The following is a 16,748-nucleotide window of genomic DNA, read 5'->3' on the forward strand; positions in this document are numbered from 1 at the left end:
TCAGCTATTGGCTACACGTATGTTTCATCATTAAACCGTTATTATTATTATTATTAATAATAATAATAATAATAATAATAATAATAATAATAATAATAATAATAATAATAATAATAATAATAATAATAATAATAATTATTATTATTATTATTATTATTACACGAAAAAACGCCTTGATGAGAGAGAGAGAGAGAGAGAGAGAGAGAGAGAGAGAGAGAGAGAGAGAGAGAGAGAGAGAGAGAGAGAGAGAGAGAGAGAGAGAGAGAGAGAACGTACCCACATGTTTTTTTTATTTTTTTATTAATAATGATCTGAGCGAAAATAGCAGCCCTGCCTCCGTCGCCCAGCTAATGACGGAAGATAATGAGCGAACCATGTCTTGGCGGAAGTAATAATGATGATGGTCTCTGCTGCAACTCCCTCTCCCCCGCAGCATCCGCCCCAGTGTGATGCTGATGAGTGATAAGCGAAGGGCGTGGCGCGGACGTGGGGACAAGAGACAATGAACAGCAACACAGACTGAATCGAGAAGCGCGATGGTGAGCGGCGAAGTAAAGTTTGGGCATACGGTAGAGCTGTGCGTGGTCTTTAAGATGGGCTCAAACTGGGGGGTTTCCTCCAACCGTTGGAGCTAAGTGCAAACGCGGTTGCAGGTACACCCAATCTGGAGTGAGTTGAAGGTTATCCTTACGAATGGAAAGCCGTTGTAGGTATACGAGCAACCACGCGGCTATATATAAACAAACAAACGACGGTGGTGGTCAAGGAGACGATTATAAAAGCCTCCTTGGTAGTTGCTAAGGAGTAGTGAAAGAAGCAATATATGTTGCCAGAAAGTATGCGACATTATATTCAGCTTTTTTTTTCTTATTTCTTGGTTATGATGGCCTACGAAGAAAGTGGTGGGCACCGCTAACGAAAAATTAGCTTCGCATACCTGGTAATCCACTAACTAAAAAGTTAGCTTCCCTTACGCTAAACAGCTAAAATGATGAATAAATTAGTGGAAGCTAGCCACTAATCGCTAACTTTTTTATTTGGATTTAGCTTCGGTTTAGTGTGGGGGGCTCCACTCACACAGCTCTTCTGGACAGTGTGGAGTCTTAAGGCTCTTCGTCTCATCAGCTCATCTCCTCTTACTGACAGCCTTCTACCTCTTAAATTCCGCCGCCATGTTGCATCTCTTTCTATCTTCTATTGATATTTTCATGCTGACTGCTCTTCTGAACTTGCTAAAAGTGCATGCCTCCCCCCCCTTCCGCGACCCCCCTGCACACGACTTTCTACTCATGCTCATCCCTATACTGTCCAAACCTTGAAACCCCTTCCTTCGTCTGTATTTCCTCCTGCCTATGACTTGACCTCTTTCAAGAAGCGTGTATCAAGACACCTCTCCATCCAAAATTGACCTCTCTTTTGGCCACTCAATACTTATCACTATATGAGAGCAACAGTTAGCGGGTTTTTTTTTTTTTTTTTTTTTTAATCTTTTTGTTGCCCTTGAGTTGTTCTCTGTGCTGTAAAAAAAATACAAGGGGTGCAGGTCATCACATTTATCGACATACAAGGGGTGCAGATCATCACCTTTATGACATTTACTGATATACAAGGGATGCAGTAACAAACTTTCATATTTCATAAATGTTCCGGTATATCATCAGATAAAAGTTGGTTCAACCTTTTCCTTTACTTGAGAAAAAAATACGCTGTTTGCCTTTTGTAAAAGTAAATAAAATATTGGGCAGGACAGTTCATGATAGACGGACGGCTGGCGACACGGGACTGTGTAAAACCTGTTTATCCTGTTTGTAAACAAAACCCGAGCATGCGCATATCAGGGAGGGACAACTCACGACTCACGAGTAGGACGGCGCGTAACGCCACACTGGGACACAGGGTCAGTGTGACATTCGGGTTATAACACAGGTTACCTTCCCCAGGTGTCCTCAGGTACCAATTTATAGAGCAGCACGAAAGGAAGGATGAACAGGTGGGTGAGCTGCACGCCCACTGCCCGTACCGGGATTCGTACCTGGGCCCAAGGATTCGTAGCTAGGCACGCTAACCACTGCATCACGGAGGAGTCATGCCGAGGGGGTCGCAGCCTAACCATTACACACACACACACACACACACACACACAGTGGTTAGCGTGTCGGTCCCGCATTCGTCGCGTCGTGGATGATATGGGTTCGAATCCGCTGTTACCACCTGTGATTTTTCAGTCACCACCGAGTGGCCTAAGACAGTCCACATACTGTCCTGAAGACCACCTATCAACCCGGACTCGAGAGGGACTGTTAAAGGGAAATCAAGAATGAGCTCCAGGGGGGCACCAATGCCGCACATGAACCAAGAATAGATGGCGCCACTATAAACACTTACTTGCGCCACGCCGGGCTCGGGCCGACCAAAGAAAGCCTACCGGCACCATAGCCCAAAATGCAAACACACACACACACACACACACACGCACACACACTCCGGTGGCTCAATCGGCTAGACCGCCGCGCTGTAAGGCTTCACGGTCAAACAGGTGGCGGTTCGAGCCCCGCTCAGGCCGGATTCTTTCCATGGAGTAGGAGTGGTTACTGTTCCCCCTTGAATAAGGGGGATGGGGTGTGTGGTGTGTGAGGTCAAGGCAGTACTCAGAGATCGACGATAATGAGCATACACTTGCTCATGTCGGGAGGGTACCTGCTGGCGAAAGCGAGTCCGACTCGTGATCAGGCCGTGGTGAATTGCGCACACACACAACAAAGACGCCACACACACACACACACACAAACAAAGACGCCTTGATGAGAGAGAGAGAGAGAGAGAGAGAGAGACGCACCCTAAACATTAGACACACACACACACACACACACACACACATACACACGCGCGCACACAAAAGAAAGACGCCTTGATGAGAGAGAGTAGAAAAAAACATTTTCTGCTGCAACGCAGCCCTCAAAATTACTGCTGGTGTAGATTTCACACCGCTCCAGTGGTAAAGCTCTGTATTGCCATGTTTCGCGGCCTGGCAGGCGGAGGTTCGAGCCCCGCTCAGGCCGTGACTTTTCCACTGACAAGGAGCGATTACTGTTCCCCCTTGAGCAAAGGAGATGAGATGTGTGCATGGTGTGTGAAGGCAACTCCATCGAGAGGGCCATGGAGCATGAAGGTCCCAGCCGTCCCAGCAGTACCCACAGATCGACTAATGAGCCTTGCTCTAATCGGGAGTGTACTTGCTGTCAATGACGAGCCCAGCTCATGATTAGGCCGTGGGTGAATTACACATATACACACACACTTTCTCGAAGCATGGCAGAAAAATAACACCTTGGCTGTTGTGAGTAAAGTAATACATGTAAAGTTATACAAGAAAGATACAGGCTAGGGAGTGCAAGGAGAGGTGAGAGAAATGAGATGGTTTCAGCAGTGTATACCTACGTATAAGTTTTGAAAATAAAAAGGGGGAAGGAGATGAAGAATGAATACTGAGATGAAGTTTAGTCTAGACGAGCGCATTGAGGTTATGGCGGTGAAAAAAAAAAAGTGTGACACGTGTGACAAAAGGAAATGTTGAACTCTGCCAAAAAATAAACAGCTCTTGAGGGGCTCCCGTTCTTGTTCGGCTGTCTTGCTCGTGAATAATCTTGATCCTTGGACCGCCCCATCATGACGGCCCATTAACTCGTGGGTAAACATGCATTGGTTGTAGTATGCTCAGAGAGAGGACGCTTGATTTAGAAGAAGAAAAAATACATTCGGCTGCAACGCATACGTCGACCGCAACACTACATGCTGTGGTAGAGGATTCCGAAAGATTGTTAAAAATAGTTAGAGAGATGTAGGTACTACTCCATTTTGAAAGAGTTCAAGTCATAGAAAGGTGGAAATAGAGATGAAAGAAAACTGTTCCAGAGGTTACCAGCGAAAGGGATAAAATAATGAAAGTGCAGGTTAACTCTTTCACAAAACATTTGGGGTGAGCTGGAGTAGTCTGTGAAACGAGGCAGCAGGAGGAGTGGAGGCCAGGGGGCGGATTCTGAGAAGGGCCGTAAGTTAAGGCCCGCGCGCTGCCTTACTTCACTAAGGCGCCGTTGGCTACGGCCGCGCTACGGCACCGTATCTTTGCATTCCTTTCCCATACTCAAAACTTTTTAAGGCCGTCGTAAGGGGACCTTAGGGCGCGCGCCGCTGTAAGGCGGCCGCGTCTCAGTGGCCAATCAGGGGCAAGTTCTAGTCGGCAAATAGGAAGCGTCGACCAATCGCGGGATATAAACACAAATCAGCTGTTGTGCGAACGTTCCCGCGGTGCCCACCCTCTCACGACAATGGAGCCTCTCTCCTCACCCCCTACCTTGCCCCCTACGAAGAAAAGGAGGCCAAACTTTTCGGAAGAGGAGCTACTAATGCTAACAGCACTGACACAAACCTAACCTACCTTTGTTCATAACCTCAGACATTCAGACGATGCTGTATTCTATATGCAAGCTATAACACCATTTTTGTGAAAAGTTACCTTTAACATTTATCAGCACTATGGTATATATACAACACTTGCAACACAGTGATGTCCCTGCTCACCCACGCGTGCAAGATACTACGTTGCTAAGGATGGGGGATGGATCCCCAAGTTTGTAGGATTTAGGAAGGCAAATATGAGGAAAATGGTGTCGTGCGCGTAAACTGAATGCATATATATTTACTCCGCTTTCAATTGTGATGCTGTGCGTATAGGAACATGGCAACATACCTATCTACTACCGGTTCTTTGCAACTCCACATAATAAAAATGTATCATTGCAAGAGGCAGTGGGAAGCCCTCTCACAAGTTTTCACCAAACTTCCTAGTTACTGTATTACTAAACATCTTACTGGTAGTTCATTCACTTCTTACAGTTCTATAAGTAGTATAACTACGTAAACATCGTTTATATGCATTTCATACCTGTATAAAGGCTGTATATGTTCCACTTGTAGCAGCGAAGGCGTGCAGGGAGAGGAGGCCGTAACTCACTTAGGGCGGCCCACACCCGCCTTAACCTCCGGCGCCGTAACTCTCCTCAAAAAGGCCGCGCCGGTGTTTTGAGTATACCAGCGGAAGCGCTACGGCCGGACTTGCGGCGCCTTAAGCAGATACGACGCCGTAACTTCGTTTCAGAATCCGCCCCCAGAGGTGGGCGCGGTACTGAAAAATCAGTAGTGCGGTTGCCGTAGTGCAGTACTTTTTTCCGGAGTAGTGCGGTTGCGGTAGTGCGGTCCCATTTTTTTTTCTTTCCCAGTGCGGTACGCGGTGTGCGGTACTGCGGTAGCGGTAGTCACTAGTCAATATAAAAAATACTTCAGTGCCTATCCTGGCTATCCATTGACTAACTATTAACTTGAGATAAAAAAAAAAAGGACTGGGGGAGGGAGAGAGGGAGGCAAGGGAGCAGGAAGGGGGGGACAGGGGAGTAGAGGACAGGAAAGGGAGGAGGGGGTGGGAAGGGAATCCAACTCTCCGAGGGAGGAGGGAGGGGACAGGGAAGTGGGAGGAGATCAGCGCCAAGTGAGAGAGGAGGAAGTGGGGGGTGGGAAGGAAGGAAGGAAGGAAGGGTCATGCGACAGCCGCAGTAGCACTAGCCAGGGAGGAATGGTAGGGAGGATATGGGGGAGTGAAGGGGAAGGGGAGGAGGGGAGGAAGAGGAAGAATTCTCCGGCGTTTGAGCGAAAACGAAAGATTACTAATATAGAAAAGTCATGACGGGAACAGTGAAACATTATTCAAACTGTCCAACATATTAAGACAAAACACATCAACTGTAACTGGTAATAGCGAGACCTCAACCGTGGGAAAGCTCTAATAAAGCCCCGTCCAGACGAGGGGCAGTTGCCCGCCGTGCAAACACTGTTACCAGATATCATACTGCTTCAACTGTTTTGATGGTGGGAGCGAAGATGACGTCAGAAGCGGGAAAACTACGGGCAAATCATTCAAGTGCCCTTGCCCGTGGGCGAGGCAATGCGTGCTGGCTTGGTTGGAATAAAGAGAGCATGTCGCCAGACACACGAAGTTAACCTGCGGAACTCCCTTGCAGTCAGTTTCAGATTTCAACTTTACACTTGACAGGAGAACATGTCTGTCCCGTGTGGCAAAGAACAGGTGTGGTCAAGGGAAGCCACCGTGCCATGCTGCCAAATCAACCTTCGTACATGCGTCTCTCTCTTATTTCCCATCCATGTGCTAGTGATATCTTATATATTCTGTATATAGTAAAGGAAGTTACATAGTACAATGAGTGTCGATGTTTAGGATTATAACAACGATTTGTATAAATTCTATGACATGTGGCAGCGATTATTTCCCATGTTGCCACGTTTTGGTGGTGGTGGTAGTGGTGGTGGTGGTCGGCGTGTCCCCTTATGTCCCTCCCCCGGGTAGAGAGGGAGAGAGAGGGAGAGAGAGAGAGATAAACATGTGGGTTGTGGGTGGGTAGGTAGGGAGACGGTGCTAATCTGATAATTGGCGGTCGAACTGGCACCGCCGCACCCATGGGAATTCAGGAATCTGCCACACCTTGAACCGACTTCATGCTCTGAACAGACTTGCATGCGCGTCGGCTGTGCCTCACGCGCCTCCTCGCCTTGCTTCTCCCATCTGGATCTGGAGGCCCAAGGTTCGCAAACGCCGCCTTGCCAGTTCCAGTGAGCTTGTCCCTCGGCAGAAGCATGCCTCTTCACTCCTGGGAAGGACCTCGGAGGGCGTTCACGGAGTCCTGCTTCGGTCAGCACTGGCAGTGTTATAGCCTCTTCCATTTATTTAGCGTAACCCGTTTCTGGGTCGTGTGATGAGTCCATCTCATAAGAGTCCACAACCTGGACGGACGCCATTATCCTGTGTTGTGTTTGCGCCGCGCGCACTCAGCAACCAACGCTCGCGTCGCTCTCGCAGCGAAAACATGGCTGGCAAATCTTAGGAAGCTATCAAACTCTATCTATCACTCACAGATCACGACCCAGAAACGGGTTACGCTAAATGGAAGAGGCTATTAACTCTGCCGGCTCTGATGGTTGTCTGCTGCAAGGTGCTCCGAAGTCTCTGCGCTCGGAAGCGCCTGCCCCGTCACCTACTGCAGATGTGGACCCCGTTACTTCTGACCCAAGGGGGGGGGGGGGGGGTCAGGACACCGTTATGGAGACGTCGGAGGTTGTGGGTGCTCCTGTACACACCCAGGCTTCGTTGAAGACGCCGCGGCGTCGCTTGTTGTGGACCTTGTGGCAGCTTACAACACAACAACAGTCAACTGCTTCCAAACATCACTGGTTTATGACTCTCCTCCAACAACACCCTGGGGCCTCCCCGCAGTGGTCCCCGGCCTCTGGGCTTTGCCTCTGGTCGGACTTAGTCCTGCCTTTTTTGCTGCAGTGAAGGCCATGCACGAGAAAGTATGTGGCTGCTGCAGTCCCCTGGGAGCCTCCTCGTCCTCTTGATGGCCTGTACAACCTGCGAGATGGGTTTTATTGAGAGCATGAAACTTATTGTTCATGTATATTGAGCGAGTATTCTCCATTTGCCATTAGTAGGTAATTCCTATATGTAGTCCCTTGTGACTGACAATTTTCATCTCAGTGTGCTACTTACATTATGTACTGCCTGAAGGTGGGGATGGCATGTACCTCCCTACTCCTTTGTTGTGTCTGCAACAATAAACTTATCAATCAATCAATCAATATTTGAGAGATGTAAGGTAATGAATGGGTAAATGTGTGAGATGGAAGACAGGCTAATGGGAAAAAAATTGAGATATGTAAAGTAATGGGTATGTAGCCTAATGTAACTGGTAAGGAACATCAGAAATTCAAAAGCACAGGCGGAGAGGCGGTGAGGATACGTGTGACCTGCCGCAGCCCTCCTGAGCCGAGCTTCTTTAATAAGAAGTGGCGAGGACGGCCCTTTCACCAACTACGTTTTATCCTTGCCTCTCCTGTCTTTTTGAATTTCTGATGTTCCTTACCAGTTACATTAGGCTACATACCCATTACTTTACATATCTCAATTTTTTTCCCATTAGCCTATCTTCCATCTCACACATTTGTCCATTCATTACCTTACATCTCTCAAATCTCTCAAATCAAATCGTGGTGTGGGCTCAAATTTATCATTTTTAGGTTACCACGGTTTCACGTACGCCTGCCCTCGGAGAGTTAAATGGCGTGTCTGGTGTACGAGAATTTTAAATTTTAAAGGTCCCAGCGGCGTTAAAGCCCACCGCTTCCACGCGGCTGAGCGTGTAGCGTTGCCATATGAGTCGTCATACATTTATTGTTTATACGTTTTTTTTTTTGTTTTTTTTTTGGCTATGGCCTATGGGTATCTATTTTTTTTACATAGTGCAGTACGACATTTTGTGTGGTTGTGCAGCTTCGCCAGACACGAGTGTGAAAAGGAAAAATAATCTAGTTAGTGACGTGAGCTAGAAGAACTTGGAAAGCCAATAAAATCCTTGTAGGGATCTCATATGTGGAACTGAGGTAAAACTGATAGAGAAAAGGCTACAGAAGTCTATGTAAACATCCCTTCCAAGGAAAAAAAAGGGTCAAACACGTGCAGGGATGAAAAAGCTGAGGGATATGGAAGAGGGAAATTTTGAGGAACATCTAGAAGCATGAACATTTCCCACAGTTATTCCTTTATTTTTTAATGTACACACAAAACAAGGAATGCATATTGTAACTGATAAAAAATTTAAGAAATCATTGTATGTGCAAAAAGACTGTAAAATTATTATTTCTATGTAAAATTCCCATGTAAACCTTTAAACGCCATTTTCTCAAAATGTGAATTTCAGTGAACTGTCGCTATTTGATTGGAAATTTCTCATCACCACTGATGTTGTTTCTTACTTGCTTTACGTTTTTCATTTAGTGAGACACAAAGGAAGATTTTAATCTTATAAAATGTGAGTTTCTGTTGATCTTGTTCATAATAGATGCTATTTAAAATGAACTTTCTTAAAAAAAAGGTGATCTTTTTACTTATTTATTCATACTTTCGAAACTATACCAATTACAGAAAAAAAATAAGATTAAAAGTTTGCATAGACACCATACTTTCATTTAATGCGAAGTAAAATGTTCTGGAAACATGTATAAGATAGAAATTTAAATTATAAATAAAATAAAAAATAAATTAAAAAAAATCTATGTACAAAAATAATAATCAGATATCGCTGAAACTTATGGCACATCAGTCTCTTACTATGATTATCACTACTGGAAAAGTAAAAGTTTTTACTGGCAATAATAAAAAAGTTTTTTTCCGAATCGAGGAAACCCCCTAAATGCTCCCTTGTAAATACTATTAAAATTGTGGTGGAGAGAAGTTTTACAGACGATACTGGAGTTTTACGATTGTTTACTGGTTGATTCAGTAACACTAAGAATTCCACAAGGTGATATATGCTTATTATGCTGCTGTGCTTAAAATATAACTGATTGACCTGTTGAGCCCCACCAATAAGTAACACTCAGACCCGGACCTCGGAAATCTATCGGAATCATGAAATTATTAACACCAGAAGCACATAAAAAAAATCACCATAGCCACAGAACACGCAGAACATATCCCCCTCTCGGACATGTTCTGCGTGTCTGGTGGCAGGGCGAGAGGTCAGCATCGAACGTCAGGCAGTAGTTTACTCGTACATTACATGAGAGTTGTATGTGACACGTAGGAGTCATAACACGATGCCCTTATATTTTTATTTCTGAGTACAGCTACAGTTCTTATAGTAACAGTGTAGCCCACCCACTTCCTCTTCTCACTATACCCTTGATTTAAAAAGAGAAAAAATCTAGGCGAGGTTTAACCAGTGCCAGATGCAATTTACAGATAACTTCTGGTCTCTGAACTTCCAAGTTCAAAGAATAATTTTCCTCACCACCATCCGCCTGCCCGTCCAGATCACTGTACACAATGCAGTGTAGATTTTTCCCACAGTTATAATTCTTTCCTCCATATTGTTCGGAACCATAGATTTAATATGTAGGGTACCTCTGTTCGGGACAATAACTTTTGCATATACTAGACCAGTGCTGTCCAAATATTTTCGCCTATTGTACCCTTTATTACCTACTCTTACTTTTACGTAACCCCTAAGGCTGATTAAACTCAATTATGTTCTATTATATATATATATATATATATATATATATATATATATATATATATATATATATATATATATATATATATATATATATATTATATTATATTATATTTAGGTACACGACATTACGCGTCCTTCCTAGATACCCGTCCCTCCCTCTCTCTTTTCCTTCATAGAACGTGGGAAGTTTCTGTTGTGTGTGTGTGTGTGTGTGTGTGTGTGTGTGTGTGTGTGTCGTCTTTTCACGTACCCCTGATCTATGCTGCGTACCCCCACGGGTACGCGGACCTCAGTTTGGACAACACTGTACTAGACATTACAAAGCAAACAACTCAGATGTCTGCCAGTGCCCAGTCATCTCTTGCTTGATTTATATGCGTCTGCTAATCCTCTGAGTTGCTTCGATCTTTAGTATCTGCCAACTCAATTCTCATTCCTTTATTGTTTTCATATATTTGAATGTCTTCCTCCATGACTATAGTCTATTTTCCGAGTGTCTGGGACAAGACGCGAGCGTCAATTTTCCTGAGAGAGAGAGAGAGAGAGAGAGAGAGAGAGAGAGAGAGAGAGAGAGAGAGAGAGAGAGAGAGAGAGAGAGAGAGAGAGAGAGAGAGGTTCCTTGAAAGTGAATCCATACTATCATGACCACTTTATCAGTGGCGTAGCTATGTTAACCTATGTAGGTATCTGTCAGTGAGGGGGGGGTGGGGGGATGGCGGGCATAAAATAAGCAAGTGGATCTCAGAGGCGTCGTGATGCATGATGGCACTTAAAACTAGTTATTCAAAGATCAGATCAATGGTAGGTATTCGGGCATATGGCGAATGGAAGGGCACCAGATGTGGCATCAGATTCTCGTGTGTGTGTGGGGGGGGGGGGGGCGTTCCCCTCCGTAGCTATACCTACCATTGCGCCGTTGGTTGGTTGGTAAAGTCAGGTCTTTGGTACCAGATGTATCCAGTGTAATAACTAATGTAATAAGGTCCGATTGTTCACAACTGTATCATGTGACCGAGAGTTTTAGACGGAGAAACAATTACTTGACGGGAGGGAATGTCGTCACGGCCTGATATGTACATGATATCTGCTAGACGGAAGTAGAATTAGCAGGCCATTAGCTTCATTGTGTAGGGAAGCTGCCTGTCCCGGAAGCACGTACTGCATACACACATCCTTGAACTCCTTTAAGCCCTACCGATTATCAGGGCGGGGAATTTACAGTATGGAATCGTGCGGAAGCTATCATCCCAGCAGCGATTCCGGGAAGTGTATTTTATTCTAACTTAATAAAGGTCCACCCTTAAAATTTGTGGTCAGATTTTTATATCAATGTCCCTTACATACGTATTTACATACCATATTATAAGGTGTGTGTGTGTGTGTGTGTGTGTGTGTGTGTGTGTGTGTGTGTGTGTATATATATATATATATATATATATATATATATATATATATATATATATATATATATATATATATATATATATATATATATATATATATATATATATATATATATATATATATATATATATATATATATATATATATATATATATATATATATATATATATATATATATTGGGAGGGGATATTTGTGTGTGTGTGTGTGTGTGTGTGTGTGTGTGTGTGTGTGTGTGTGTGTGTGTGTGTGTGTGTGTGTGTGTGTGTACACAGGGTTGTTTTGATTTAAATCAAATAATTTAAATCAAGTGATTTATGCGTGTCAACAACTGATCCCAGCTCTTCCTGCACCTTCTCAGCCCTTGAAACAACCTCATCCTTAGCCACAGATACTTCTTTAGATAATTCTTGCTTGAATTCATCCAATTTTTCCATAATGCTGGTAGCCAGAGATATGCTTTATGGAGGCATGGGGTACATATCTAATTTATTTTAGGTAAATTAGCCTGCTTGATTCCAGACAAATTAGTATGGCAGGGCATGATACAAATGCCTACAAATGAATAAATGCCTACGACTGAGTAAATGTGAGGAGGTGAGTAGCGCTTTTGGCGCTAAATCTAGTGCTTTTTCAAGTGATATAGCGCCTTAGCGTTTTTTTTAGCGCTTGTTTTTGTAGTTAGCGCCAAATTTAGCGCCATATGACTCATATGAGTACGAGCGTTGCTCTCCGTCGTGGACTAATTTTTTTGTGTGTGTACCATGTGATGTTGTCAGTACCCCAAACGCTTAATGTATGCATTTCCGATAAACAATGGTGATTGAATTACCAAATATTAATAATTTTATACGTATGTAATGCTTTATTCTATCAATATAAGAACAATCAAAGAAATCATGACAGGTATGGGACCTGTCAGCCGCTCGTCTGATTCGTGTCCAAGTGATACCGTTGCCTGTGTCGCTGCTATTCCAGTCTGAAGTGCTAGTTAAATTAAATAATATGTAGGTACCTTTTTCACTGATACTTTTATCATTTGTAATTTCGCAGACGAAGCTTCACATTTCTGGATATATATTTTGTAATAAGCTTGAAATAATGACACACTTTTTCATGACATGGCAAATATTAATCCTTTATTTAAGACAGGTGACAGGACTGACCCAGCCAATTATCGCCCCATCTCACTAACATCGATTCCATGTAAAATTTTCGAACACATAATACACAAACACAATGAATCACCTTGACACAAACAACATCCTTACTGACTCGCAACACGGCTTTCGACCTAAATGCTCATGTTAATCGCAACTCATTACTACATTATCACGACATTACGAGGCTACTTGACCGACGTGACATTAAACAAGTTGACACTATTGTTTTAGATTTTGCCAAAGCCTTCGACAAAGTTCCGCACAAAAGACTGACATTAAAATTGAAATACTACGGTATTTCAGGACCTATTTTTCACTGGATCACTGCATTTCTTACTAACCGGACTCAACGTGTTCTTCTTGACGGATCTTCATCTGACACTGTCCCTGTTTCTTCAGGTGTCCCACAAGGCACCGTTCTACACCTTTTCACCCTCAAATTAAAAAAAAGTTGAATTTCAAATTTAAAAAGTTGAAATTCAAATTAAAAAAGTAGAATTTCAAATCAAAAAAGTTGAATTTCAAATTTAAAAAGTTGAAATTCAAATTAAAAAAGTTGAAATTCAAATTTAAAAAGTTGAAATTCAAACGAAAAAAAGTTGAATTTCAAATTTAAAAAGTTGAATTTCAAATTAAAAAAAGTCAAAATTCAAATTAAAAAAGTTGAATTTCAAATTTAAAAAGTTGAAATTCAAATTAAAAAAGTTGAATTTTAAATTTAAAAAGTTGAATTCCAAATTCAAAAAGTTGAAGTTCCAATTAATAGATGAAGTGCAAGCCATAGAAAGAGATATATGTGCATACATACATATATAAATTCATACATCCACAAACTTATCATAGATATATATATATATATATATATATATATATATATATATATATATATATATATATATATATATATATATATATATATATATATATGAAAAAATCTGCGTGAGTGGCGTGGATCGAACTCGCGTCCCCTAAGGTGGAAACCCTAAACTCTACCACTGAGCCATCGGGCAGTGTGTGTGTGTGTGTGTGTGTGTATACAGTATGCATGTATGTATGTATTTATGTGTGTGTGGAGGGGATGTGTGGTATGAGTGCTTGTGGAATGAGTGCTTGTGGAATAAGTATTTGTGGAATGAGTGCGTGTGGAGTGAGTCTTTGAGGAATGAGTGCTTGTGGAATGAGTGCGTGTGAAATGAGTGTTTGTGGAATGAGTGCGTGTGGAATGAGTGTGTGTGGAATGAGTGTTTATGGAATGAGTGTTAGTGGAATGAATGCGTGTGGAGTGAGGGGGTCTGGAATGAGTCCTTGGAATGAGCGAATGTGGAATATGTGAGACAAAGAAAACAAAATAACTACAGAGTTCCCATTCAATTACTATGGTGGAGGCGCCAAGTGCGGGTCATTCAATATAGCGGCCGGCGGCCGAACGCTGACGGGGGAGATAACCCCTCCATGTGTATTAGAGCTCAGTGGGAGAGAGGCGCACTATTACGCTATACGTAGCAACGTAAAAATAATGAAACATAGAATACCTTCACATACGTAGATTTTATATATATATATATATATATATATATATATATATATATATATATATATATATATATATATATATATATATATATATATATAAGTTTGTGGATGTATGCATTTATGAATGTAGGCATACATATATATCTTTCTATGACTTGCACTTCATCTATTAATTGAACCTCAACTTTTTTATTTTATTTGAACTTCAACTTTTTTAATCTGAAATTAAACTTATTTAATTTGAAATTCAACTTTTTAAATTTGAAATTCAACTTTTTAAATTTGAAATTCAACTTTTTAAATTTAAATATCAACTTTTTAAATATGAAATTCAACTTTTTAATTTTAAATTCAACTTTTTTTATTTGAAATTCAACTTTTTAAATTTGAAATTCAACTTTTTAAATTTGAAATTCAACTTTTTTAATTTTAATTTCAACTTTTTAAATTTTAGATTCAACTTTTTTTTAATTTGAAATTCAACTTTTTTTTTAATTTGAGGGTGACAAGGTGTAGGTCCCCTGCTTTTCCTCTTGCACATTAACGATCTTCCACTGTCAACGCCTAACTCTTCCACTAGACTATTTGCCGACGATAGTTTACTGTTTAGAGCAGTAAAGACTAGTGACGACTGCAGACTACTACAAAACGACTTGGACGCCCTCGAGTGGTGGGAACGCACCTGGCAGATGCACTTCCGACCAGACAAATGCAAACTATTAAGATTCACCAGAGCGCACAGCCTCATCCATCACACTTACACTCTCCACAATTCAGATTTAGAATCAGTTCACACACACAAGTACCTTGGTATCTATCTCTCAACTAACATGATATTCAACACTCACAAAGACCATATCAGTGCCACAGCCAAAAGAACACTGGGGTTCCTGAGGAGGAATTTACATAACTGCACACCTGACATTAAACACATAGCTTATGACACACTTGAGAGACCAACCCTGGAATACTGCTCCACGGTGTGGGATCCTCACACACAAAGAAACATTGATAGGTTAGAACAAATCAACACCAAGGCGGCTAGGTTCATTACAAACAATTACACTCGAACGCCTGGCATCACAACACGGATCAAACAACAGATAAACATGGAACCTCTTCACATACGCAGACAAGCACACACTTACACTTATATGTACATGATCACAAACACTCATATTGACATTGACCCACAAACATACCTACACAACGCAAACAGTCAACGTACTCGTAACACACACATCCATAAATACCAAACATATCACACTAACACTGACGCATACAAGCACTCATACTTTCCACGCACCATACGTGACTGGAACAGCCTCCCTCATCAGATTTTAGACTGCGATACAATAGACTCATTCAGAAAACAAACACACACTCACTTGTCACCACAACACACCAACACTTAAGAATTACACTTGATTCACTTCCCTCCCCTGCACACCCGGCTCCCCCGTCCCCCCAACAGCCAACAAATATGCGTGTTATGCACCTGTACGCAAGGCAAGTATAGAGAGGTATCGTCACTCTCATAGAACGTGAAGAACCAAATTTTGAAATTAGCTGTTTTATTAGGACCTCTCAGATGTTTTTTATGTTATAAATTACTATAATAAAATAAAATAAGATGTGGATTTTTCGTTATATACCCTATGAAGCAATTGTCGGTGAATAAAAAATATAAATAGAAATGTTCACGGCATCTCATCCTGGACGATGATTGGCTGGCGTCTCGATAAGCTCCGCCCCTTCCTCGAGCCTAATTAAGCCCCGCCCCATCCTCGTTGTCTGCCCAAACCGACTTCACACACCTCATTCTCACCCTGTTTCCTGACCCCAACATTCACTTTTACGAAAAACTGAGACCACCATCATCTTCCTGAGAAAATTCTGCATCACACGAGCATAAAATTGTAACCATAATGTAAAATTACACATACGGAAATCAGAGTTAAATGAAGTAGGGAATACATATTTTCTTGCACTTATTTCCCTTCAACTCCTTAGTACTCAGCTGGTTTTCGACGCACCACTTTTTTAAGCACAGATCCTAAATCTGTATGTTTTTCTGCTACTGATGATATGTGGTACGTCCCGAGGTAAAAATACGCATAGGGTCAAAATCGCCTCTGAACATAAGCCGTGCCGTGACAGCGTTCATGCGCATCGGCATTTTTCAACTTAATATCAACTAGAGTCTTCTGATTAATGTAAAATCACTTAGGTTTAAGGACAGACCACCAAGTCTGGACCATGGGGTCTGTGTGGTCTGATTTTCTATGTAAATCTATGTAAATCAAGTCAGACGCCGCTCACGCACAGCCCCAAGGCCACGGCGTGAGGTGAGCGGCGAGCCTGACTTAAGTAAACAAAAGCCGATGCGAATGAACCCCGTCACGGCTCGGCTTATGTTCGGAGGCGATTTTGACCCAATTTATATTTTTACCTCGGGACGTACCCTACACCATCAGAAGCAGAAAAGCATGCGGATTTAGGATCTG

Source organism: Eriocheir sinensis, chromosome 33, assembly GCF_024679095.1.
Source record: "Eriocheir sinensis breed Jianghai 21 chromosome 33, ASM2467909v1, whole genome shotgun sequence".
In the NCBI taxonomy this organism is placed as follows: domain Eukaryota; kingdom Metazoa; phylum Arthropoda; class Malacostraca; order Decapoda; family Varunidae; genus Eriocheir; species Eriocheir sinensis.